At 35.5% G+C, this 10987-nt stretch overlaps 1 protein-coding gene across 1 annotated transcript in view; it reads right to left on the reverse strand.

Moving 5' to 3' along the window:
• The window catches only part of LOC139978646 (uncharacterized), a 46018-nt gene extending 40441 nt beyond the window's left edge, over positions 1 to 5577 (reverse strand). The window contains exons 1-2 of the mRNA XM_071989028.1: positions 4572 to 5577; positions 3953 to 4042 (exon numbers count right to left, since the gene is read on the reverse strand). The gene's annotated coding sequence lies outside the window, so the exon portion shown is untranslated. The remainder of the gene's footprint in view (positions 1 to 3952; positions 4043 to 4571) is intronic.
• Between the last annotated feature and the right edge of the window lie 5410 nt (positions 5578 to 10987).

Genomic DNA, 10987 nt, shown 5'->3' on the forward strand with positions numbered 1-10987 from the left:
TCCATCCTTGGGTATGTTGTCACACTGAGTTTTGTCTCTAAACATAACCTGTACGGAGGTGCTGTCACACCGGCCAGTGTCTCAACACATACATAGCAGGTACAGCAATAGGACCATTATCACAAGTGTTGTTTTTTTGTTATTTCTCATTTCCTAATTTTTGTTAAGGTTGCTAGCTTTGTTAAACATTTATTATTTGTCTTTCTAGTACCCTGTGTATATATGCTTAATTATACTTAACTATGTATTTGTACTTGCATGCATACACAAAATAAATCAAATCAAATCAGTGCCTTTAGGTAGAATGTAAGAAGATATTGCCACACTGGCCAGAGTCTTTAGTACATAAGATGTTTGGCGATATTGCTTTGTATTCCCTCCTAATTTCAGTTTGATTGAATTGCACTATCGAGGACAATGCATTTGGATAATGGTACTGGGGGGAAGTGGTGTTCTTGGTAGGCCTCTAATTTGTCCAACCCAGATGTGGCAGGGACTCTCTCTAGGAGGGCAGATTGAGGGACACTTTACCATTACAGAAGTATTGTGCCTGGAAAATTCTTGGTAATTTGACAATCAACCTCAAAACACTGCTTTAACATATATCAGTGATGGACTTTGCTCCTTCACATGATATTTATGCAGTGTAAGAAAATGAAAAGTTGATGACCAGTGCAATGTACAAGTCCTAACAGAAATTGGAAAAGCAAATGTACTTAAATGCCTATTATTCTTAATTTTCTTGTAATGATAAAATATCTGGTAAAACTTCATTTGATTTCAAGAATTAACATGACATTTATTGGGAGGATTAACAGTAAAAGGACTGCTAAGCATTGACAAGTTATAATTAACCTTCATCTCAATTAAGTCTTAATCCATAGTAAACAAAGCAATAACGGCGGACCATTCAAGTTACTTCCTGTTTGATTCAGTCTTAGACAGCAGATTTACACCATATAGTTTAAAGTGGTCCATTGTAGCGTGAACTAATATCCCGCCACACCCACTCACCTCCTAGCTGGATCCGCCCCTGATATAGTGACAATGTTTATGCATTAAATGGAAACTTAACAATTTCAGGCATTATACTGTATGCAACTGTCATTAGACATATATCAGAGACATGTAAATCAAGTCAAGGATCCTATACAACTGATAATTTGGTGAGGAACTGAATTTAGTAAACGTACACATTAGCAAAGTGGCAGAAGATATACTTCAGTATGCTATAGGCCTCTACCAAATTTATTTCTTGCTTTCCCTATTGTTCAAGTGTTTATATTTTCAAGCACTCAAAAAAAATATGTTACAAACATTCAAATGCTAAAATCCACAAGTTATCCTAACAACTTACATTTAATGATTAGAATATCGTCATAGGTTTGCTATGGCTTGTTTTTTGCATAAAAGGCAAAAAATAACCAGTTAGCAGCTTTTAATGAAACCCTTGCATACAGTACTTGCAAATATAAAATATAGCTCAAAGCATTCCCTAAATTATCGGGGTACTTATTATGGCTAACCTCAAAGTAGAACTAAGTTAAGCTGGGAGGCACTTTATTGCAAAACACAGAATGGAATATTTTAACCATACTGAAGTACATTTAAAGCTATTTGAAAGAACAAAATGTAAAACGTGGAAAGTTTCTTATATACTTATTCAGTTAATTTTCATTTATTTGCTTTTCATTGTTTTAATTGCTATTTTTATTTATTATTATCATTTTATTTATTTATTTAATTATTTGTTATTTATTTATTACTATTTTTTTTTTGGGAGGGGGGGCAGGTTGTCTGAACCCCAAGAATCCCCTGTTTGTACAGGTATGTTATGTACTGTCTCATGTAGTATTTTGAAACAACTGAATAATAACAATGCTTAAACACTACTCCAATCCTTGAAGAAACTTTATCAATTAAGAAGGAATTGGATCAATGAATCAATTTTGTTGTTGATACTACCTTTACCAAATCCTGCACCCATAGTTCTGAAGGTTATTTTTCCATTTTGAAGAAGATTACTGATAGCTTTACAAATGATTTGTAAATTATTAACTACAGGAAAAAAGTTAAAAACTCATACAGTTGTAATTCTTCCCTCTTATAAGGATAACACTATTCATACTGCTTTGCAGTTCACATAGACCCTGTATACTTTCCAACTGATTTAATCCAAAATACTGCATCCCCCCCCCCCCCCAAGGTCCACATCTCTGCAAATACTAAATTCAAATGATTCAATTAGCACTGGGAAATGACCAATAAACATTGCAACATCTTACATCAAGGGCCTTATAAAATCCAAAACATTCCAAAAGGGGAGGTGGACACCCTACCCCCCCCCCCCCTTGGACCACTCCCCCAAGTTTCCCTACCTGCAGATGTTAACTTCAAATATGCAATGACATGTACTGAGAGAGAGAACCAGTAAATATTGCATCTAATTGCTACAAAAATTCCAAACATTTCTTAAAGGGGAAAGGGGGAACCCTTTGTCCACTACCCCCCCCCCCTGGCCCCACTCTCAGACACCAAATTTTACTACCAACAGCTTCCCAAATGACCCACTTAAGCAACAAAGACATCTCTTCAACCCTTTCCATGTAATTTACCATGAAGGTATCCCATTTCTAGTTACTAAATCAACTGTAATTATATAATTTTTCTACAGTAGGGTGTGATTATATAACTTCTCTGTATGTGCGGATATATTATGACTTTTACCTCTCCCTGACTTCTGTAGCTCTCACCTCCCCCATTTATTTTGGTTTCTAACTAGGCCATACACAACAGTCAGTCTCATCATCTATAGCGTCCCCCCCCCCCACCTGGAAAAAATATGTACGCCCCAGTAGGAAAACTACATGAAAAAATTGTAAGCATTGCTTGACAGAGCTGGGAATTAAACTGATACCTCATTTTCTACTTCCCTTACCAATATTTTTAAATTCAGTTTGTCATACAATTTTGTTGTTATAAAATAATGTACAGATTTATTACATGCTAGTGAGTTCATTCTAAAATCCTGCATATTGGTGAAATGTGAAACCTATAACACCAACATCTATCTTGATCACATTTTCTATTGCATAAACATTTGTACTTTGTCAATCAATTTCAACATATCCACTCTGGGACATGTTGAAAAAGTGTAATTAAATTCTACAAGTTGCATATGAAATTGTGTGAGTAGATTAATAAATTGTAAAGGTCCATTCCCAAATGTTGTTTATGACAAATAGCACTCAGTTATTCAGCAGAATGTACTAAGACACTTTTTAATTTAAAGCTGATGTTTTGCTTTGATATGTCACAATAATAGAGCATTTTTGTGCAATTCAGAATACTCAATCTTCTAGCCTTTTTAGGTATGTTCATTTAAGCTATGCTCAATGTCATGAATGCATTTTTAATTAATTAAGTGCTGAAGTCAACTCCTCAGTGTAGTTCTCATTGGTAATGTTACCTTCTGTATTATAAACTTCTTTACACTGCCCAAAATCTTTTGCCTTCATATCAACACTAAATCAACCTAGTATTAAATCCAGCCTTTTTCCTTCACAGATTTTGTGTGACCTTGCAAACTGGAGGCAATACAGTCATATTATGAATTTTATCAATTAGTCAATGTATAGATAAACTTAGACATCCAAAAGTTGAAAGCTTGAAAAAACCATAGATATGGTATGTAAAGCTTTCTGAATATAGCACAATGTTACTTATGAGCAATTGTTTCAAAACCCATTTTACAAGGTGTTAAATGGTTGAGAAATGCACCTAAAATCTGAACACACAAAGTCCTTGTAACCTCCCGCAAAAGCCTTTCAAATGGTTTGACACTATACACCACTCAAATGCCACCACTCTTGGCAAAACATTTTCAGGTGAATTCATGTCCATACTACTTGATTATTTGTGCATGCATCAATAACAATTAAAGGTGACTTACCAGAGTATATCTATAGCCTATTGTGGGTAGTCAGCCATTCATAATTGATGACCAATGGAATTCTCAGTTTGTAACAAATTTCTGCCACAGCTGTGTAATACAAACAAACATTTTTCAATGCAATATCCATAACTATATTCTCAGTGATGTACATACAAAATGATATTCCAATGATGCATACAGTTTTTGTAATAATGCAAGACCCCTAAATGTTAAGTCCTTTGCCTACTGTAACAAATTACTGAAGTATTATACTAAATAAACAATAATAGTCTGCTGTTATTGGCTTGGTGATCAATGGTTTTCTATGTTTAATGAAACATACTTGAGTTAATAAAGCAAACTATTGTTTTATGCAATATTGTGCTCTTTATTTCTTCAAACAAAATATTCAAGTTAAGTAGCCAGACATATGAAAAAGAATGGGTAATTACTTGATGAAGAGATTCTTGGCCCCACAAAATTAACCATTGGGAGGTAAGAAAATATGAATTACTTAAAATGATAAATTGATGAATCTCTGCAAATCATTGGAGCTCCCTATTAATCAAAGTGCCTACTTCGCCAAAGTGTTCAATAGGCCTTATGTATACTTAATAAAGATAAGAGGAACACTCACCATCACAGCTTCAAAATGATTCCATACTTTCTTGTATATTTTTCGTGGCAGTTCCATGCAATTAGTGTACAAATTACACTAATCTTTTCCTCAATTACCAGTGCCCGGGGTTTTCGAGTTACGATTTGTACTGAAGAACCGATGTATTTATAAATGCCTTAGTTAAAGCCTACATTCTGGAAATTTAATTGATTATATTTGCAAGCTATGTTACTAGTTACAAATAAATCATGACCAGTTGTATCATTGTTGAATGTGTATCATTCGTTTACCAACCTAAGCCAAGTGCAGACATGATGCAGGCCTACATATGGCGAGGACAAAAAAGTGCTGAAAATACCACACTAGTGTCTAGGATATACATCAAATGTAACTTGTTACAGTAATGATATTACTTCTATCTCTTTACTGCACACCAATGCCAGTTCTCACCAATTACCGATTCAGGATAAACATTTTTTCTCTGCTGTATGGATCTATCAAACAATGACTTTTGGAAAGCACTTTATATAAAGTTGCTAAAGAAGTTATAACACTTTGCGTTGTAACTTGAAATTTTACCAGATCACTCTAGGCATGGTAGAGCATAGGTGCTAAGGTTGCGGGGAGACAGGTAAGCAAGGATGCAGAGTAAATACATCCTTTTCCTTCTGTCATTATTCCAACAGCACAATTTCTACACTGCATTGAAAGCAATAGTTTGGGGCAGATTAGAACTGCACAAGACAAAATGGTGGCAGTAATTAAGAACCTGCTCAAGTTCAGTCAAGCGTGAAGGTCAATTGTATGGAGGTGTGTGAACAGTCATTAACAAAGAGGGGTTGTCAGAGAGATGTTTCAGCCTGATAGTTGCATTGAAAATGTACAGTGTCCTTACGGGGTACTGAATTTGTTCCCCGTAAGGAATGTGTACCCTGTAAGTAATGCTGAAACTCGTATAGTACCCCATAAGGTATCAAACTTGAACACACGCATACATACATACATACATACATACATACATACATACATACATACATACATACATACATACATACATACATACATACATACATACATACATACATACACCCATACACCCTTACATACATACATACACGCATACATACATACATACATACAAATTCACCGTTGATTCCCTGGTACTACTTTTTGGTAGTACAATTGATCCATATGTTACCATTCAATGTAAGGACTACATAAAAGATATAAATATATTTGCATGTGTGCTGATTAATTAATTAATATACATATTAATTAAGGTTTCTGCTGTTAATCGTTAGTATTGTCACATTTAGTGTGATTTCAAGGAGGATGGCGGTCTGTAAACTGAGCCCAGTCCGCCATTGCTCAACAAAGAATAAAATCAACAGGCGTCATCATGTCTGCACTTATTTAGTGTGTACAATGTCCAGCTCCTCGTATCATCGTTTTCTTGTTCGTTTTGACTCGATTGTACTCGTTTTTTTTCCTTAGGTTTCCCATTGCATATGAATACTGTACACTGTATGCTAAATCGGAATTATAAAGAAGACTAAGCCTAATTATATTACCAACTGCCGTATTGTTTATTACGCATTTTCCAGGACCAACCAAATCTTACACGTTTTTTCACGAAATAGAGAATGGCATAAAACACAACATGGAACAATCAATGAAATGAAATTGAGAGCATAAATAATTATTTAAAGTTCTGGATAAAACGTTTCAAGGTATCCATGGAGTTGGCATTTTTACACTACCTTGAGTACTCGTTCCACTCCTTAGCATCAACATATAAAAATGTTTTCTGATGACACTGGGTATTTCCACCCTCTCAGAATAAATTATTTCGTGTGGTGGACCTTATCGGGAGTGGTTATGTACATTATTCGTGTGACGGAACATGCCCACAAGGTACTGTGAATTTAAAGACCATTTTAATCGTTTCTCGAGTGGAGGACCTGTTCAAATTTGAAAAGTTCATCAGAGCTATATATATATATAATCAAATGTTGCATTGAGAATAATTCTTGCTGCAGCTTTCAGTGGACGACTAAGTCTTGAACCAATCAACATGCTCTTAGTTTTTATTTCTATTTATAACCAATTTATATTTCTTGCACCATTGTAAACATTAGCCATATCTTCATCAAAATTGGAATTTAAATCATCTACAGACTTGCCCTTCATATGAAATGTATCATTTGCATACATTTTCGCCAAGCAATGCTTATTACTTTGACCCATGTCATTAATAAGTAAAACAAAAAACAACGGGCTCAGAATTGACCGCTGTGGCACCCCACATGTTACTGGCAGTAAAGGGAGGGGGGCACACCATTAACATAGATTGTTGCCAGTCTATTAGATAAAATACGACTTAAACCTCCCTAGCCCCCCCCCCAAAAAAAAAAACGTTTTCAAGTATTTGCTACGCAGACTTAACAGACGTGTGACTCCCGAGCGCGGCGTGTGGTACTTGGTACTACTACTCTTACTTTAACAGGTTAATTTCACATTACTTTCTATTTGCAGCTTTTATGCTACATAAAGTGAACGATAACCGACGTCACTTAACGTCGAACTTTGAAGGCAATTATTGTTTCATGTGTACCTTTTTATTTAGTTATGAAGTAAATGTGATACTAATTTGGAATTCTTTTTGCATACATAAAAGGTCACCTATACTTGATAATACTTCATTTGCGCATATTTTGCTTCAATTAAAAAAAGAAGAAAAAAGCAACTTGAAGTTAGACCAAGTGTCTTAGGCTACTATGGAATATATTTCATTTTAAGCTTATCAAAACCCATAATATCTACCCTGGATATCCCAAAATTGTAATGCATGCCTTGGATGTGTTCACATCCCATTTTTGCCACAATCATAAATAAAGAAATGTACTTTGGCGTGATCTACAGTTTACCTTCCAGAAGAATGAAATTTCATACGTTTGATGGCGCTCAAGAAGACAGAGTTTACATGGAATATTCCCATTTCGACTTTTAGTCGACTCGAAATTTGCTAACTAGCAATAGGCAAATAGCGTTAGCGATGTGCTTGATAAACAGTACAAAATACCACTGTATGAACCAACTGCTCAACGTATATCATATCCCATTTAAGGAAGGAACGTTTTAATTTACGAATTTCATCTGTTTTGAATATTCTTGCATTTTGTGTCTTAGGCTATTTGAGATTGTGAAAGACTCGCTGCAAGACATCAGTATCGAGAAATCCCAAAAGAACGAATAAGCATATTTTATCTATTTTTCTCTTTGCTTAGTATGCAATGAAGTGCGGCATTCGCTTATGACATGTTGTGCATTTCACTGATGTATGCATGACGCAAGTTTGGCCAACCCCAGCACCCTCTGTTCGTTTGGATTTGGGTAATTCCATGACTCATATGCTTTCTAGTCACTTCGCCCAACAACCATTTCGCCCAACTGCCATTTCGCCCAACCAGCCTGGTCATTTCGCCCAACCAGCCTGGTCATTTCGCCCAACCAGCCTGGTCATTTCGCCCAACCAGCATGGTCATTTCGCCCAACCATCATGGTCATTTCGCCCAACCATCATGGTCATTTCGCCCAACCTTATTTTTTACTAATATTCAGTCAGAATAATATTACTTTTTTCTATTCCACTAGTTCAATTTGATCTATTTTGGGTTAGGTTACTTCGTAATAGGTATATAAAAAAGTGAGGTCCGCTCGATATCTCGATATCGATCGGAGTAGCTGAGCAGTTATTTCGGGTATATATGGGAGGATTACACTACTTTAGGCGAAGTTACGCATACAATGGAAGTTATATTATTATACAAACACAGGGGAATCGGTCTTCATAAAAACCTATCAAACGTAAACACTGATCCATTCTACTGACTAACAATTCCCGAACGTTTCCTTATTAAATTGAAAAAAAATATAAAACCCGTCCGTAATATTGAATTACTATATTTAATCAATGTAACCACTTATGTAATCACATATGTTATCAATTTAACCACGACTTCAAGTTTCCTTAATACTCGGTTCGTATCCCGTAACGTTAACATTTCCCGAACGTTTACTATATCAAACCTATCAAACCTAACCCCTAAAACACTGATCCATCCTCAAGATTCCTTAATATTCGGTTCGTATCCTGTAACGTTAACAATTCCCGAACGTTTCCTTTTGAAATATCATATTTAATCAAGGTTGGGCGAAATGACCAGACTGGTTGGGCGAAATGACCAGGCTGGTTGGGCGAAATGACCAGGCTGGTTGGGCGAAATGACCAGGCTGGTTGGGCGAAATGACCAGGCTGGTTGGGCGAAATGGTAAGGTTGGGCGAAATGGCAGTTGGGCGAAATGGTTGTTGGGCGAAGTGTCCTGCTTCCACTCACATTACATGTTTGATTTCTTTGGGTTACTTTTGGCATTCATAATTTCATGGTTACTCACATTACATGGTCACTCTTGCTACAGTTTTTATGACCGTAACATTCTTAAAATATACTCTGCATGATATCATTGGTTCTTTGTAATGAAAACTAGCAGGAACAAAATTCCAATTATTTACATCCTTGTGTTTAATGTAAGAGGAAGAAAGAATCCTTATTTCTTTTACTCATATTATGTCATTCACCAGGGTATTGAACAAAGAATTTTGAAACATTACTTTGATATAGGCCTAGTACTCTTAATTTTTCCAATGTTATCTTGTATTATGCAATATGGGTTCAAGTAATCACCAAAACTATCGAGGAGATCAGGAGCAATTAATTCACCGATATATGCACAAAAATTTGGATCGTAACTTCATTCCACTTCATCTTGGTCAAATGTTAGTCAGAATATGTGTCGCGAACTGCTCCAAAACCATAAGGCCGATGGATCACACATTTGGCAGTGTGTGCTTAGGTAATAGTGTAAACATATATGTTGTTGCCATGGAAACGAAAACACAAAACACAATTAACTCAGAAGTTTTACACTGACAGCATTTAAATATCTTTCAGTACATATTTGGTAAGTCTCTTGGCGTTTTTAAATCTGTGCCGAAAAGGGTTCACCGAATTGGTGGATCCATGTTCCGAAGTTAATCAATAATTTACACTGATTAATGAACGTTATGTACATTTTACTACGGTAACATCATATACGTTATTATCAGCCAATTATCAGAAACGTTGACATATCTTTCTGAACACCCCATCAAATTGTGAGCAGACTTGCGAGCAGAGTGTGAGCAGACTGGTGTTGTTGTTCCACGGGGAAAAGTAGCAGGTGATAGTTAAGACTGATAGTTTGGACTGATATTTTGACTGAAATTTTGAAATTACCTTTTGGACGTTTGCCAAAATGGTAGTCAGTGTGCAAAATGTTAATTTGTAAGAACTTTACCGTTTTGCCTACTTAGCATATGCCACCAAGACTTCAGATTTTTAACGTCTTGTCAAGATTTTAGCAATTGTGCAAAACGGTAATATTCAATCTGTTGATGTTTTTCAACGTGTGTCAGTCGCCAATGTACATGTTTACATTCTATGCGTGTCCGTTAGATGTGTATTTTTGTTTATCATGAAATAGTTACATTACTTTTATTCTGTGAAGATATAGCATAAAGTCACTTTTCACTTAATTTGACTTTCATTTGACCTTTCAGTCTAAATGTTCGTGACAAACACAAGTTTTCATACAGGCGCCGCATTCCTACCAAGTTTTCAGAATATCGAAAGAGCCGTTTAGGAAGGAGTTTGTCACAGAAAATTGCGGTAAAACGTACATGTCACATTTGACCTCAGTTATCATGGTAACCAGATACTTTGATAGAACTTGACAGGTCGATTATAAGTTTCAAGGTCATATTTCAATTCAAAATTATCGCAATCAATCACTTTTCAATTAATTTGTCCTTTGACCTCTGACCATTAATTTTTCGTTCAGAAAGTCTACCGAGCACAAGACCGTATCATAAAAAACCTGTTTACTTCAGTTGGAAGAAAATCCACAGACTACTCAAGGAAGAGCTACATTGATATAGAATGAATTGATAGATCTATACTTTTATTTTGCAGCAATATTTGATTTCGACGACTCTTTCTTCGTAAATAGCTAGTAGACTGACAAACTGTACTGAATTAAGGTTTAATGAACTCAAACATTGAAAATACACTTAGCTTTCAGCATGGGTATGTAAACCGCGAAGGACAAAGTACATAAGTTATATGCCATAGAGATATCATAATTTCTAGCATATCATAATTATTGCAAGATCATGATACAACACATCTCTTTTATTGACTTATGCAAATGCCAAATTTAAGGGAGTGACAACTCTAGTATAGTAAAACATGATCACAACTCCCTTCACGCCAATGGAACTCTCCATATTAATGAAATAGTATAGTATAATATGTGGTGCAGGTATTGTGTAATGT

Source organism: Apostichopus japonicus, chromosome 13 (assembly GCF_037975245.1).
Source record: "Apostichopus japonicus isolate 1M-3 chromosome 13, ASM3797524v1, whole genome shotgun sequence".
Classification (NCBI taxonomy): domain Eukaryota; kingdom Metazoa; phylum Echinodermata; class Holothuroidea; order Aspidochirotida; family Stichopodidae; genus Apostichopus; species Apostichopus japonicus.